At 36.4% G+C, this 15,922-nt stretch overlaps 1 protein-coding gene across 1 annotated transcript in view; it reads right to left on the bottom strand.

Annotated features, from left to right (window-relative positions):
- The window catches only part of LOC113236936, a 398,691-nt gene that overhangs the window by 295,651 nt on the left and 87,118 nt on the right, over positions 1-15,922 (bottom strand). The window lies entirely within an intron of this gene.

Genomic DNA, 15,922 nt, shown 5'->3' with positions numbered 1-15,922 from the left:
CGTTTTAGCTTTTTCATATTCCTTTACATGTCACTACGTTTAAATAGGTTGACTTGGGACATTTTTTTCGTGGTTTTTGTATTAGACCCGTCGTCCATTTATTTGTAAGTCAATGCTCGTGGTGGTATTTCATATCATCGGACAGTCTTATTTTAATAAATATTCAATTTTCTATTTATCGAAATAATTGTTTTGTTGCAAGAAACGAAAGTAAAGCTTATACCCCTGCAATATGGTCGCTTCTTGGCTAATGATCCGATAGATGACAGCACATTGATCGAAATTTCGATATAATATCAAAACGTCGTACTTGTAATAATAGGTATTGATGGTATTGAAGTTTCAACGACATGTCAACAGGGTAAAGTTTAAATTGTATTAACAATCCAGAATTTGTTTTTAAATTTGAAACTATGACCAATCAGTACATTGACTTACAAATAAATGGACGACGGGTCTAATACAAAACCACGAAAAAAATGTCCCAAGTCAACATAATAGGGGTTAAAGTATGAAATTGCCGATTTGTACTGAAAATCTAAATTGTTTATTTTTTAAATTTTTAACAAATTTATTTAATCAAAATAGTTGCCATTATTATCTATACATTGCTGCCATCTAATGGGAAGGTTATTAATGCCTTTGCGATAGAACTCCGACGATCTAGACTGCACAAACTGTGTGAAAGCATTTTGTACTGCCTCCTGGGAAGAAAACTTCTTGTCACGTAGATAATTGTCCAAATCACGAAAAAAATGGTAGTCCGTTGGAGCAAGGTCTGGTGACTACGGAGGATGACGAATGGTTTCTAACTGCAGTTCCTGAAGGGTCAAAATGGTTTCTCGTGCTGTGTGAGGTCTCGCGTTGTCGCGGAGCAATAATGGTGAAGATCGATTCATGAGTCGGGGCTGTTTTACTGCTAGTTTTGTCAACATGGTTCGGAGTTCGGCACAATAGACATCTGCCGTTATTGCTTGACCAGATCGGAGAAAGCTATAGTCAATAACACCATGCTGAGACTACCAAACAGTTACCATTACCATTTTATTGGTAAGTTTTGCTTTAGGACACTGTTGTGGCATTTGACATGGGGTCAGCCATTGCATTTTTCTTTTCCGGTTATCATAAAGAATCCACTTTTCATCACATGTTACAATTCGATCCAATATTCCTTCATTTCTGTACCGGTTCAACAAGGCAACACAAGTTTCAACACGCGTTTCTTTCTGCAGATCAGTCAAATCATGAGGAACCCATTTTTCGTATTTTTTTTTTTATTGATTTGACGCAAGTGAGTCAATATTGTGGGTAAGGTAACGTTAAACCATGCCGCTAATTCCTGGGTAGTTTGACTAGGATCGGCTTCCACTATCTCTCTTAATTCATTGTTATTCACCTGTGTGGGCGGTCTTCCTCGTGGCTCGTTCTTTAAATCGAAATTTCCATCACGAAAGCGTTTAAACCAAAATCGCACGGTGCGTTCATTAGTAGACCCCTCTCCAAACGCAGCATTGATATTGCGGGCTGTTTCTGCCGCGTTAGATCCGCGTCGGAACTCGTATTCAAAAATCACTCGAATGTTCGCAGTATCCATCTTTCTTGTCTAAATTGAATAACAAAAACAATTGAAAGTCGATATTCAAATGTTTCAAATTTAAAAAAAAAATCACAGAAACCATTTGAAAAAAGTTTCATTCGAAAACCTCAAACCATGAAGATTCTATGAAAATTCAAAGAACCTATTGCAATAAAACGGCAATTTCATACTTTAACCCCTAATATTTAAACGTAGTGACATGTAAAAGAATATGAAAAAGCTAAAACGTTGAATTTAAATTGTAATGTCATCGCAGTACTTTTTTGTTCAGTGTGTACGTTATAGTACTGTCTAATTTTGCTTGCTTCGCTGTCAGTCGAACAAACGAAGACTAAAGCGTGAATGACGCTCTGTATACGATTTTAACGCCCTATAAGTTCGAACACTTTTTAGCGCGGACCCGACGTCCATATAATTGTAAGTCAATGAATCAGTATCAAAATTTTTTAGTGTTTCAAATTAAGAATGTGTGAGTTTTGGCACTTCCATTGTTTTTTCTTCCATGCTCCAAACCGTCGTCTATGAATTTGGGATCATCGACAATACGAACATCCCTAGAATTTCGTAGTCATGTTCATACAATCTTTAAACCTGTCTATGCCTTTAAACCTATCTTGAAAAGTTTAAATTTTGAACATGTGACATATTTTATTACACATATTATTATATTCTTAGTAAATAAACGCAAGTACTTAATAAAATTTAGGTTTCCTCACGATTTCACTCTGCGACTTGTACAACGAATTTTAACTCATTCGAGCAAGTTTAACATTCGGCGGGGGTGCGAGCGTGTCCCGCATACAGTTACGAACAGAGCACGTCCAGCTTGTCCCCTAATTAATATACAATGTCCATGAATTTTATGGGACTACACGTTTACGTTGAAATACAGGAGTTTTATGTAAATTGTGGCCGGATGGTGGTGACATCTTGAAGCTATTTTGAACAAAAACAAATGGTATTTATTTAAGCGGAAGACGAAAACTTCTATGTTCAATTTTTGTACAAAATTCAATGTTACATACAAAATGTTCAACTTACTCAATTTTCGATCCGATATAGAGCGTCCTTAGTAAAATGTTGTTTATTTCCTTTTTTGAACTTTGCTCTTAAAAAAGTTAGCTATTGTTGTTAGACCTTAACAAAAAAGTTTGTCTATATCGCCCCCTTTGGCACGAACGGTCGTAACTTACAATTTTGACGGAAGAAAGTTACTTATAATAATGATAATGTACCCTTTGTACCACACCAGTTACCTGATCCTAAACTGGGGAATTTCAACGAAAATAACCCTGGAACATTACGTAGAATACCCAGACTAGAACCAATTTTTAAAAGTTCGTTTCCCAAATTGGTCCTACCAGGAATCGATCCCAGGACCTCCACATTTAGCGCACACAGTCCTAACCGCTTAGCTACACGGATGTTTTTAAAGTTACTCTATATGATTCAGAATTTTGTGTTCTATGTTGTGTTGAAAAAAAAAACATTTTTTTGTTTAAATTTCTAGTTGTGTCCATTAGTGTCATACGATACTGCACTGCATCTGCGCCCGTCGCCTTGAGACATAAGTTGAAACATTTATTATAATAAAAAAAAGTATTTGTTTCAAATAAGCAAAGTATTTATGACTTCTTAAATAACATAGAAAACTGCTAAGAATTGCGGGAAAATCGAAAAGAAGAAGGGAAGCTTCTTGAAGAAAACAGGTAACAAAAACTAACACGCAAGGAAGGTTTTCTTAAAAGCGTTAGAGAAGGGACAATCGAAGAAAATAGAGTTCCTGATTAATACATTAACATTTTAGTTGTGTAAATAAAGAACTTTTGAGCACAGATTAGAGATGGACGACTTTTACTCTACTGACAAGGACCGAGATCCTAAATACGAAGAAAAACATTTCACTAAATAAAAATCGTCGCATTTTTTTTACATGCTATACGAGGTGTTAATTCAATTTAAACATCGTTTTTTCCGTACTTGTTCTCTACATCAAGCACGTTTTTGCCAATTGCTGAAAATCATATTTTTTAATAATTGTTTTGAAAGCAATATTTTTTTCTGATAAATTTTATAATCTGAATTTGAAAATAAAATTGTCAAGGAAACCTCCCAACCCATGTCAGAAAACTTTAAAAAACCTGATTTTCAGTAATTAGCAAAACGTGCTTGATACCTCGACACTTTTGATGAGTGTAATTATAACTGTTTACTGCTAATGACAATTTGACCGGAATATTTTGAATTGAAAGTTATGATTTAAGTAACACGGTTACCATTATGTCAGTTTTATTACAGACTTAATTTATGTTTACTAATTAGTGAGTAGTTTTATTGGAGCTAGTCGAGACATGTCACACAACTCCTGCTATAAAATGTAGCGTGTTTCACCAAAAGGGTCTGATAACAGCTGAAGCTGAGACTTGGCTCTTTATTACGTATATGTAACTAGAGGCGATGTTATTTTAGACTACTTTATGATGTCGATGTAGATAAATAGTTATATGTTTGCACACCAAAAGGAAAAATCGACCTTATGAGACACGAACAACTGAACAAGGCTATTGGCGCCATTCCAGGCTAAACGTACACTCAAACAAAACATGGAACAGTTCTGTATTTCGCTGCTACAAATGATGTATGCTAGAAATTACCTCTGATGCAATTCAATTCCGTTAACACCCTGTATTAATAACTCCATGTAACAGATTAAACTGAAGTGCAAAATTCTCCATCTATAAATTACACACTGTATCTCGTTTATAAAGAAAACATAGCAACATTGAGGTATAAAATTATCACCCAACGGAGACGCAAATGATCTATAAGCCAACGGGGGCACCAAATAATGCTATCAGTAGCCAGGGGCGCAATATTAACCGATTTATGCATTAAACAAGTTAAGGTACATCTCCATCGGGAGCATTTTGTTTTCGAATATTGGTCGCAAGGTGGTCCATGCTAGAAAGTAGGCAAGGATTTAAAAAAAAAAATATATTCACATCTTTGGATTCCCATTGGAGTTTTCAGATATAATCGAACGGCACTTCGCACAACCCTGACAAACTCTCTTCCCTCTCATGAAGCAGCAGTAGCGCTCCTAGTGAAAGAGTTCTTCCAAAGAAGTATTGCCACTGAAATAGGTAATTCTGCCGCCAAGCAGTAATGTGAGTACCCTTCAAAACCATTTTTTTTTTGGTGAAATTGACGTTGTGTTGTAATGGAAGTGCCTAAGTAGCACTAGGCACTAGGTCTTTGTGATTTAAGGCTTCTGAGTCGCACTGCAACCGTTACGGACAGGCGTGTCGCTTACCACCAGGTGCACGACTTGTTCGTCCCGTCATTCATCGTTTCTGGTATCATGCAAAAAATATTCTCAATCTTTCCGTGCAAGTCTTTTTATTCTTTTACGCACTCCCGCCTTTTTTAAGAACATTTTTGATTTGATTTGAAAACGCACTTCTTAAACTGTTGCATTCTGAACGCGAATTTTTTAAGAGTAGCTAATAAAATGTAATAATTATGTCACCTATCTCCTGATTAATTTATATATATATAAAAATTCCGAAAACTCTGAAGTGCAAGCCCAGATTCGAACCCACGGTTTTTGCTTTCCTTCCACGCGATGTTTCGCGTTTCTCTGGTGCGGGGCTATGAGTGTGAAAGTTATTATTGCGTTATTATCATATAGACTGCACTATGAATTTTCTGTTGAAATCTCCAACTCGGCTGGTCTTTTGAGAAGTCTCTCTTTTACTCTTCTGTGTACGTACTATAGCTATAGAGTGGCGGTGTATGGAAATTATGCTGCCACTTTAGGTTCACTGGCTGCATAATTCGTGGATTAGACTAATGTATGCAATTAGATTTAACCGAGTGCGACCCGAGCCTGTACTGTTATTGAGTTTAATTCGCATTAATACATGTAACTGTTTTGAGTCTGCCTCTGACTTATCTTAATAACATTTAGTTCTCATTAAACCATTTAATTCTCCGAGCACGAGCGATTTCTCAAAATGTGGTTTAAACATTACAACACGTTGGCTTTGTGAAAGTTGGGGGATTGATGCGTTTCTAATACGACATTTTATTCCAGCGTTAGTGGAAGCGATTATTTTGCAACTGAACGCGAATTAGTAGCAGTAGAGCTCCTTGTGAAAGAATCCGTCAGGGAAGTACTGCCTCCTTATCTATTTCTGCCGCCAAGCAGTAATGTCGGCATTACCATGTTCTGGTTTTGAAGGATAAGGGTGATGGTGAAATTACAGGCACATGGGACTTGTCAACTTATATGTCTCAGGGTGACGGGCGCTGTGTCAGTGCGCCTCTGATCTTTGTGATTTAAAGTTTTGAGTGGCAATGCGACTGTTATGGACTGGCGTGTAGTTTACCACCAGACGCACGACTTGTTCGTCCCGTCACTTGATATTATAATAAAAATAAGTAAAAAGAACGGCCCGTAAAATGAAAGAATCCTGAATTCTGAAATGTTTCGATAAATTATCAAAGCAAGACACTACACTATAATGTTAATACCCTAATAATTAGGCAGTATTAGGAAGAATTTTGAAAATATCGTGGACGGATAGAGTATCCAATGAAAGAATATTGCAGATGGTGAATAAGAAATTAGAGACTTTGGTCATATAATGCGTAAATGATATATACGATCTGACTTGATTATTTTTTTTAGTTTATTGACGAAAACACAGACAAAATACTTATTTACTAATTACAAGTTTCGCTCACAAAAGCCCTTCCGGCTTTATCCGCGGCGAAGACGTTCAGTCAAATTTAAGTAAAAATTTAATATAATAGAGCAAAAATCTTAAAAAATCACTTAATTATGTGAAGACAAGAACAAAAACTTATGCATATCATAACAATTAAACAATTTACAAAATAAAGTTCATATCTGCAGTTTAAAAAAAAATGTTTATGTATGATTTATATAGTGTTTGCTGTTTTGATAATTACATATAAATTCCTCATTCATTTTGTTCATTAATGCAGGTAACAAATATTTCCAATTTCAGTTTTCTACAATAGTTATAGAATTTAGGCAGTATGAATTTATTTTCATGAATTATTTTTCTTAATGTAGTGTGACGGGAGTACGAGGTAATCTTTTTATGGGAAGTTATGATATTCATCTAAAAACAGAGCAGTGTTTACTTAATTAATTATGCGAGAAAAATTCCAGGGAAAACGACATATGCACACCTGGAATAAGGCGACATGGTTCAACTTGAGCACAAGATCCTAGTTCTGTGCAAATGCCTAAAATACAGATAGCCCTAATGGTCGCCTCACCTCAAGAAGAAGAACGATTAGACCAATTGTTGACTAATGAGGTACAGAGAGAATTCGGCAATACCGATAATTTTTTTAACCGACTTCGAAAAAAGGAGGAGGTTCTCAATTGGACTGTACGTTTTTTTGTTTTTTTATGTGTATGTTACACTATATTTTTTTTGTTGGAAAGAGGGTACCTCGGTCGTAGTTCCATTTTAATTTGAAGAAAATACTCCACCTCTAAGGATGAATCCAGTTTCGCACACTTTCCCGTAACCGATTTCAAAAAAACTTGGCAAATAGATTTAGTTCCACGAACTTTTGAGGTCGGTTTTTATTAGTACTCCATACTGAGATTATTTATTTTTACTAAGTGGCATTATGATGTCGTTCTATACAATACAAATACTCTTTAATGCACACAAAAACAAACACATAATAAAAGAAACAATAGACAAAAATAGGGTACAACACGCGGCCTTGTTGCTAGATAGTAATCTCTCTCGGGCCTCTGGGTTGCAAAAATAGGAGGACGCAAGAAATGCTCAATAAATACAAATTTAATATAAATATTGCAGTTGTTGAACTTCATTTTTTTTGTACTAGACATTTATCAAAAATAGTATAGGGTAGATCTTAGCACTTGCGAGGACTTCGTTCCCTTGTATCCTCCATCCTCCTTCAACATGCACACTTTGCTGCAGTCGTCTCTTTCATCGGCCAATGAGTTAGCAACAAAAAAAGACGATAATCTAACCTATGACACTGAACTGTGTGCATCAAAAATGGCTAATTAGCGCGAGTGGGTTTTGTAATAGTTTATTTTGTTCGCAATACACTGTACTGTGCTCAGTAGTGAACCTGAGGATTTTTCCTCCTGTGGCGGCCGTATTCGAGCGAAATTGCTGCCAGCGCAACGAAAGAAAAGGTGAGTTTGCATGTTCCCATCATTTTCCCTGTTCTTCGACCTACTATATACTTGTTCCAGTCCTTATAGGAAGCTACTTGCAAGTGCAGTTACTTGTAGTACAAGTATCTTTTAATGTATAATTAAAAATCGCAAAAAATACAGTCCACTACTTATCGGTATTATACATCTTCATTTCGCACCACCACGATTATAAATGAAATTTCAAGAATTAATTAATAAATCAATACATACGTGGCTCAGTTGGCATAGCGTCTGCCACGGTTTGCTAGAAGACGTTGGTTCGAATCCGGTCGGATCGAACGAATTGTTTTCTAAGCGTTCAATTTTTGTACTAGCCCATTTACGAATCTATAACAAACTAGTGGAGTAATTTCACAAAAAATAATTGAATATCAATTCAATACAAATTGAATTACAGTGAACAGCGACATCTCCAGCCAGGGCCGGTAGCTGTAAAGTTACCTAGCTGGGTGATGAAATACTTTTATAGATTTCTTATAGATGGCCGTACCATAACCAAATACAAAGATCCGGCAACAAGCACATAGAAAAATTCGTGAGGTCCGATGGTTCGTTCCGTGGCTTAGTTAGCATATCGGCCGGATAAATTATATCAACGGAAGAAGGAAAAGAGGAGTATTAATTCATTTTCACAGAAAGCATTTTCCTTCTATAGGTCCGATTTTGATGAGACATAATATAAATGAATTGCTGGATAAAGGCCTGTTTATACGTTCAAATGTGGACTTGGACGATGGCAATATCAAATAGCAAATAGCTACTTTGTTTCTCCTACTGAAATTCACAGAAGTCAGAGACAGTGTCCTGTAATGTTTATGAGTTGACCTGACGTCGAGTGCATAAAAGCCAATGACCAGTTTAACTGCGATGACGGTGGCCCCGTGCCAACCAAGATGTTCTATGAATTACTGGTACTTTAGTACATAATGTTTATTTTTCTTTGTTTAAAAATTTTACTACTAAACCTGAAATGTAATGCTGGTAGAAAAACTACGCATATGAAAAATGTACGTGATAAAGTGTTGTGTTAGATAAAATATATACGTGGTATCTGGACATTGTATTTTAGGTCTTAATATAAGGAGGAAAAATATGATAATATTGTGTTCACGTTCTTTTGAACCTTAGGGCGTTGAAGATAGCGTACTTATGTCGAAAGGATGACGATTGTAGTCGACAAAATAAAGAGAGTAGTAACATCGTGATGACACCTTCACGTAGAAGAAGGTTCACAACCCTAGAAAAACCTGTGAAGTCCCCTGCCCGCATTCGGCCAGTGTGGCGGACTATGGCCTAAATCTTCGCCTGAGGGAAGACCCGTGCAGCAGCGGGGCGTAGACGTTGGTAGCACTAGAACTGTTTGTCAAAGAGTTCATTCAGGGAAGTACTGCTATTATATTTCTCTGCGTTTCTTGATGTCTCAGAGTGACATGCGTAGTGGCAATGCCCCTAAGATTTCCAGCACTACATCTGTTATAGGTAGGCATGACGCTTATCACCAGAAGTACATATTGTTCGTTTCGTTTTTATGCCATAGAAAAGTACGGTTAGAAACTTGTGGTTATCTCAACCAAATTCAAAAACTCAGAATAAATGACCGTATATGAAATTCATGCGTGTAGAGAAGTGAAACAGGTACAAAGAAAGGGGTTAGTAGCGATGCGATGGATAATATTTATTTTCACTTTTTTTTTTGCATTTTTACGCAGACTATACGGAAAGGCTCCAATCCAGAAACCTTTTCATTACTCGAGTTAAGTATAGCAAAGCGGGTGTCACAAAAAAGCTGTAAATATTTTTATGTAGCAAAAATGTGTTTGCGCTGACGGCGGGCTGTATCAGATCTGCATAACATTATTATTAGGCGTATTTTACGATTATATACCTACAATATTGTCCTATGTACTCGTCAAAACAAAGCATAATAAACAATTAATAGACGGATATTACAAGGAATATTATAATGTGGGTCCTGAAACGTTGAGTGGTAACTTCGAGTAAGTAGCTTAAATCAATAATTCTATGTATTCCATTTACTAAAGCCGCTTACAATCCCGTTATGGTTCAATTTTCTTTGATTTATATATAAATATATTGTTTTACATGAAGAAACTCAAGTCCGATCAAAAGATTTGTATTAAATTACAACCTTTTTGCATATTGTTTAGGTACGTAGCCTATTAATATAGGCCTTACAAAATAAATTCATTTATTTTTATATCTGTTCCATATGAGATTAAATCATGTCTAAATTGTACTGTTCAACATCATTGCGAACCCATTATTTGTTGATTATAGTTTTAGGGGTTACGGCGTAGTCACGTAACACGTAGGCATGAGCTACAAGTTTCTTGTCTACGAAAGAATGAAAAGTGTCTATTTTACAATATTGGTTTTTTTTTTTTATAATTATAACAAACTAGTGGAGTAATTTTACAATCGTACATTATATATTAAGAAATAAGAAATTACTAACAAGGATCTATTAGAAGCCCGAAGCCAAAGGCTGAGGGCTTTCATAACTCGAGTTTTGTATTTTTTTACAGTCCGTGGTGCATACAATGTTTTTCATCAGATTTGCGAGGAAATAAATACAATATAAATATGGTTCGCACTAACAATTACGGCTTTTACAAATGGCGAGTTTTTAGTGTTTTTTAATTCTTCCATGGACAATCAAACAGTCAAATACGCATGCCATGATTGATTGAAAAAAAAAAACTTTGCAAAATTTGTATACAGGAAATAATTGAAATCAAATATATGAAATTCTTAATAATAAGTATTTAAGTAGTATGTGGCTGAATTGCAATATTTTTTTATAACATCAAGTGACGGGACGAACAAGTCCAGCATGCCTGTCCATAACAGTTACAGTGCCACTCAGAACTTTGAATTGCAAAGATCCGAGGGACACTATCATGACTGCGTTCGTCACCCTGAAACATAAGTTGACAAGTTCCATGTGCCTGTAATTTCACCAACATCCGTACCCTTCAAAACCGGAATACAGTAATGCTGACATTAATGCTTGGCGGCAGAAATAGGTAAGATGGCAGTACTACCCTGGACGAACTCGTTCATAAGGAGCTCTACTGGTACTTAAATTTCTGTTTAGATAACATTTTAAGCGAATGTTTAAATTTTGAACTTAAGTAACAGCCAAGGATGCTTGTACTTGAATCTGACCTATGTAAAGAAGTATGTCGTGCTACAAATTAAAAAAAACTACTTACCAACAATGGTTGTAACGGAAAGAAAAAGACCCGACTGTTTTATTTGGGGTATTATAGTCAAGTTAGCCACGATGCAATCATACTATTTACGAGGAAGTGTGATAGAAAATATTTCAATATCATGGTGGTCAAACATCGTGACTAAAAAAAAATATTTTGTATTATAAATTTTTTCCCTAAGTAATTTTATAAAAGTAACGAAATCAACAATTCTTGGCACGGATCACGTATGTGTAGAGTGACTAGGCCATAGTATGATACGTAGGCTCAATTCGGGTAGGGAGTTCATAAGTTATGAGTTATTAACCGTTTTCTACATGCAGGTCTTTACACGATTTTCCTACACTGTTAGCGAGAGGTATTAATTAATACTACTACATTAAATTTATAGATACCTGTCGTTAAATGGATTCGAACGTTCGACTAACACCACTGTACACCAGTCAGATGATCATTATCATCAAACTTAAGAGTTTATACTCTTGTCGTTGGAGCATCTTCCAATCATCTCTCCTATAAGCCAGCTCTGTGATCTCTTTGTATGATATGACACCCGCCTTTTTCTTTATTTAGTCTTAGTAGCTACGCCTAGGTCGACCTCTTCCCCTCTTCTCTTCGATTTTTTTCTAAAATAGGCTTAAAGAAGTTGTCGTGTCGTATCAAATGTCCAATCAGTTTCCCGCGTCTATTCCCTATAGTATTCACGATCGTTCTTTTCTCGTTTGCCATTCTCAATACCATGCCGTGCTCAGATAATACCAACTCATCCGTAGAACAAAGACTTACGTGCAAGACTTCTTATTCACAGAACAGTGCACAATTCATTAGTTCTTCTGGCTGTCGATACCATATCAACCATTGTTCGATTTTATATTTCCGAAACGAAATAAAATACAAAAATTATGGAAACATCTAATAGGTCTCTGTTGGAATAACGAGATTATGTGTTTATCCTATTTTCGTTGTATAATCACAACGGACTCTGTTCTTCGGATGAGTCGAAAAACAAATTAATTACACTAAGGTTTTCCTGAATCCTACATACACAAACCAATCTTCAGATCAATAGCCACCAAATTGGACACTTCTCTTAATTGATTCAGGGCAAACGGTGAAGTTACCGGCCACCCGACACAATCAAGACGATGCACAAAATCCTATTTCGTAAACAGTGAGGCAGGTGCCCGTAGCAGGCAATCTCGTTTGTCTTGACTCCGAACTGCTGCGAGGTCCCACCAAAACACTAATTGGACCATTCGCCCTGGTAATCCAAGTCGCCAATTTAATTTGTGTTGCGTTTGCGAGCCGTTTGGTCGGGAAACTGTCTTTGTCTGCACAGAATTACGTACGTAGTTGTTAGAGACGCTCGTAAAATGCCGTAATGTGTATTAGTTTTGACGGAAATAGGCGCTCGCACCTTTTTAATGGTTGCAGGGATAGTGTATAGCCCATTTCTATGCGTATGAAAACATTATTCGGTTATTCGAACAGATGTACTCAATTCTTGGTAACTATACTAAAGTTTAAGTGTATTATCATAGCGTACACGAAGGTACACGAAGCGAGGAAGGGTGAAGAAAGACGTTTGGAGTCTCCAAATGTTCAACGGCTTTTATTGACGTAGTTGTATGATCGACATAGGAAACGTAATAGCGCTCATCCTCGATGTTAGTGACCGTCCCACCCGGTGTAAGCGGCAGCCGACGATCAAGAACGACGATTTATATATTTTTATATGAGCTTTCATCCAAGTATCCCATCCGGTGGAAGTATTGCAATGCCACTCATAGGCCGACTATGAGTCGATACAAAGCAACTTCCTTTTGCATTTAAATGGTAATTTACTTCACACTTCGATAGCGCGTTCTATTTAGATCCCAAAGCCATCTAGCGGCAAGACAAGGTTACTAATATTTTTGTACGTGGTGTTACAACGGCAGTTATATTTTTTATTGTTTACGCTGTGTGCGCTGAATAACAAAGTCCCAGGACCGTTTTCCTTGATTTTTCCAGGATTGGTTCTAGTGTGGGTATTTCAGTAAGTGCCTCTGAGTGAATTCTGTTGTTCTGGTAAACAACATTCAAAATTAGAATTGAAATAAAAAACTAACTTGTTCAAAAAGACTATAAATCACACGCACACGCACACGCACACGCACACGCACACGCACACTCACAAACACATACACATATACAATACAAAACAATTATTATTTAAAATACTATTACGGAAGAGAGAAAAAAGAGACATAAGTATAACAAAAAAAAAGTACAGAAGGAAGAAATAACTAGACTACAAAATAATGAACTTTGCGTAAAGTTTTAAAAGACTCAACAGACTTCCCTCGTCTGATCGACTCAGGCGGAGAATTTCACCGACATTTTAGCTGTGAAGGAATTGGTGTAAAAGTTAGCAAAGTTGATAGGATAGTCTAGAAAAAGACTACGAGAAGGTGGAAGAAGGAGTACAAAAAAAGGAAATCTTTATAATGATCATAATTACGTACACCGATATCCTCATTTTGCACTTCATTATCTCACGAATCTACTTCACACTGGAATATTTTAATAAGTTAATAGTTGTCACTTTTGACAGTGGTGGTTCGAAGAAAAACTAGAAAAGGGTTTCTTAGAAAGCTCTGACATTTAAGTGGTAAACTACTATTGGTTGCACCGTTGCACCGAAATGGTATTTTTTATTTTACCTCGCGAAATATGGACGCTTTTATACGTGAATCAATAGATAGGATCAATTATTGTTTCCTTGTTCCATCCCTTTCCCGCACATACCATAATCGTACGCTGAAGTGAGACAACGTCATTCAATTTGTGACACCTAGCGTAAGAAGACGAAACAACACTCGGCCGCACGCGCAACCGCCTCCGTCAATTTATTGTGAAAAATCATAATGAAACCATACTTAATTGAAAACTATAGTACTAGAAATAGACACGCGATTAGAAATCGATAACAAATACACTGGCTTTATTTCAGGATTTATTTTTTTCCAAACGATAAAGTCATTTGAAAAATGTATATCTTATAGTATACGGTGCCACACGCAAAATAGGCGCCCTGACGTCGAGTTGCGGACACCAGCCCGTTGCACCAAGTACCAAGTAGTATACGGTGATCTATTTAGTTCAGATTGATATCGAAAAGTCTAATGGTTTGACCAACTGCTTCGCAAGCAGAGGGTGTGGGTTCGAATCCCGGCTGCGCACCTCTGAGTTTTTCGGAATTTATGTGCGAAATTTTACTTGAAATTTACTATGAGCTTTTCGGTGAAGGAAAACATTGTGACGAAACCTGCACATTGAAGAAGGTTCACAACCCTCGGAAAACGTGTGAAGTCCCCAACCCGCACTGGGCCAGCGTGATGGATTATGGCCTAGACCCTCGTCTGAAAGAAGACCCGTGCCCAGCAGTGGGACATATAAAAAGGGTTAATGATGATGATGATGATATTAAAAATTCATTGATGTATGTAAAGTACCTAGTTAATACTGCGGTTTTCTTATAAGATTTCAAGGTAGGTTTCTTTTCTATTGTGAAAATTTTTACGAATCGTGTTTTCACACCGTATCATCAGTATATATCCTCAATTTTACTATATACTTTTTCAACACTTTCAATATTATACAGAATCAACAAAAGCCATTTGAAATAGTATAAACTCTTAAGGCATCAAACTTCCATTTTGACTTCACTTTTCTTCTTCCTGTCCTTATCCCACGCTAGGTGGGATCTGACAACATATATTTTTCTTCCACTCTCCCATATCAGCCGTTATTTTTATACTCACACCTTTCTTATCCATGTCATCTTTCACGCAATCCATCCACCTTTTCTTCTTAGGCCTTCCTTTCCCCTTATATCCCTCCACATCCATACCTAGCACTCTTCTCGTTACCTCATTCTTCCCTCCGCATGACTTGTCCATATCACTTTGACTTCACTATATACTTTACTAAAGAGAAAAGCCGGAACTATTTCGACTATTCTCACAAAAGTAGCCACAAAAACTAAAACACAATAAGTTAATACGGCGTCTATAAGTGAAATACGGTCCAACAGCAAAAACTACCCTTAGTAATTAGAGGATACATTCTCTGGGATATTAACCTAAATGCTTCAGTTTTTGTTTCACTTACACTTAAGGAAAAACGTGTGTAATATTGCAAAGGAAAAAATATTGTTGTGGTACAAATGGTGGTAAAGAAATTGATATTTCGTGAGAGATTTTTGTAATGTCTAACAGTCGTAGCACATTCACGGCCCATTACTATTGAAGCGTACCGGAGATAAGCATTGTTACAGTTACAACATCCTTATTATGATTAAGCAGAACAATGAAAACCGCTTGCAGCAACACGGCCCTTATCTACGCTTTGGTAAATAATGGGCTTAACAGCACCCTTCATAATAAATTAAAGCAAATCACACTCGAGTTCATAATCTAAATCAGTCAAATAGCCGCCCATCTCCACTGAATATGTAATTTGAATATAAAAGAGGCACATAATCGAGTGACCATACTTCCAATTTTAAACACGGACAGTCCCGTCCCGTTTTAGTCTTAAAAACTGTAAAATTTAAAATAGTTTTTTATTTTTTATTTAATATATTTTCATATTATTCATAAAAACGTAAGAATGAGAGATATTAATTAAAAATTCATAAAAAAGACGATTGTACAGGTCGTGATGAAGACTGAACTTTGATTTTCGATCTGTGTAACCTGAGGTATTGAAGTCAAAGGCCACCATGTTAGATCTGTGGCAAAACTTTCGATTGTAAAAGTTTGCGCACGCAAATGTGTTGTAAAAAAAAAGGAAATA

The sequence above is a fragment of the Hyposmocoma kahamanoa genome, unplaced genomic scaffold (genome assembly GCF_003589595.1).
Source record: "Hyposmocoma kahamanoa isolate Upper Pololo Valley unplaced genomic scaffold, ASM358959v1 92, whole genome shotgun sequence".
In the NCBI taxonomy this organism is placed as follows: domain Eukaryota; kingdom Metazoa; phylum Arthropoda; class Insecta; order Lepidoptera; family Cosmopterigidae; genus Hyposmocoma; species Hyposmocoma kahamanoa.
The sequence above is the reverse complement of the archived record's forward strand: the minus strand, read 5'-3'. Positions and strand labels throughout refer to the sequence as shown.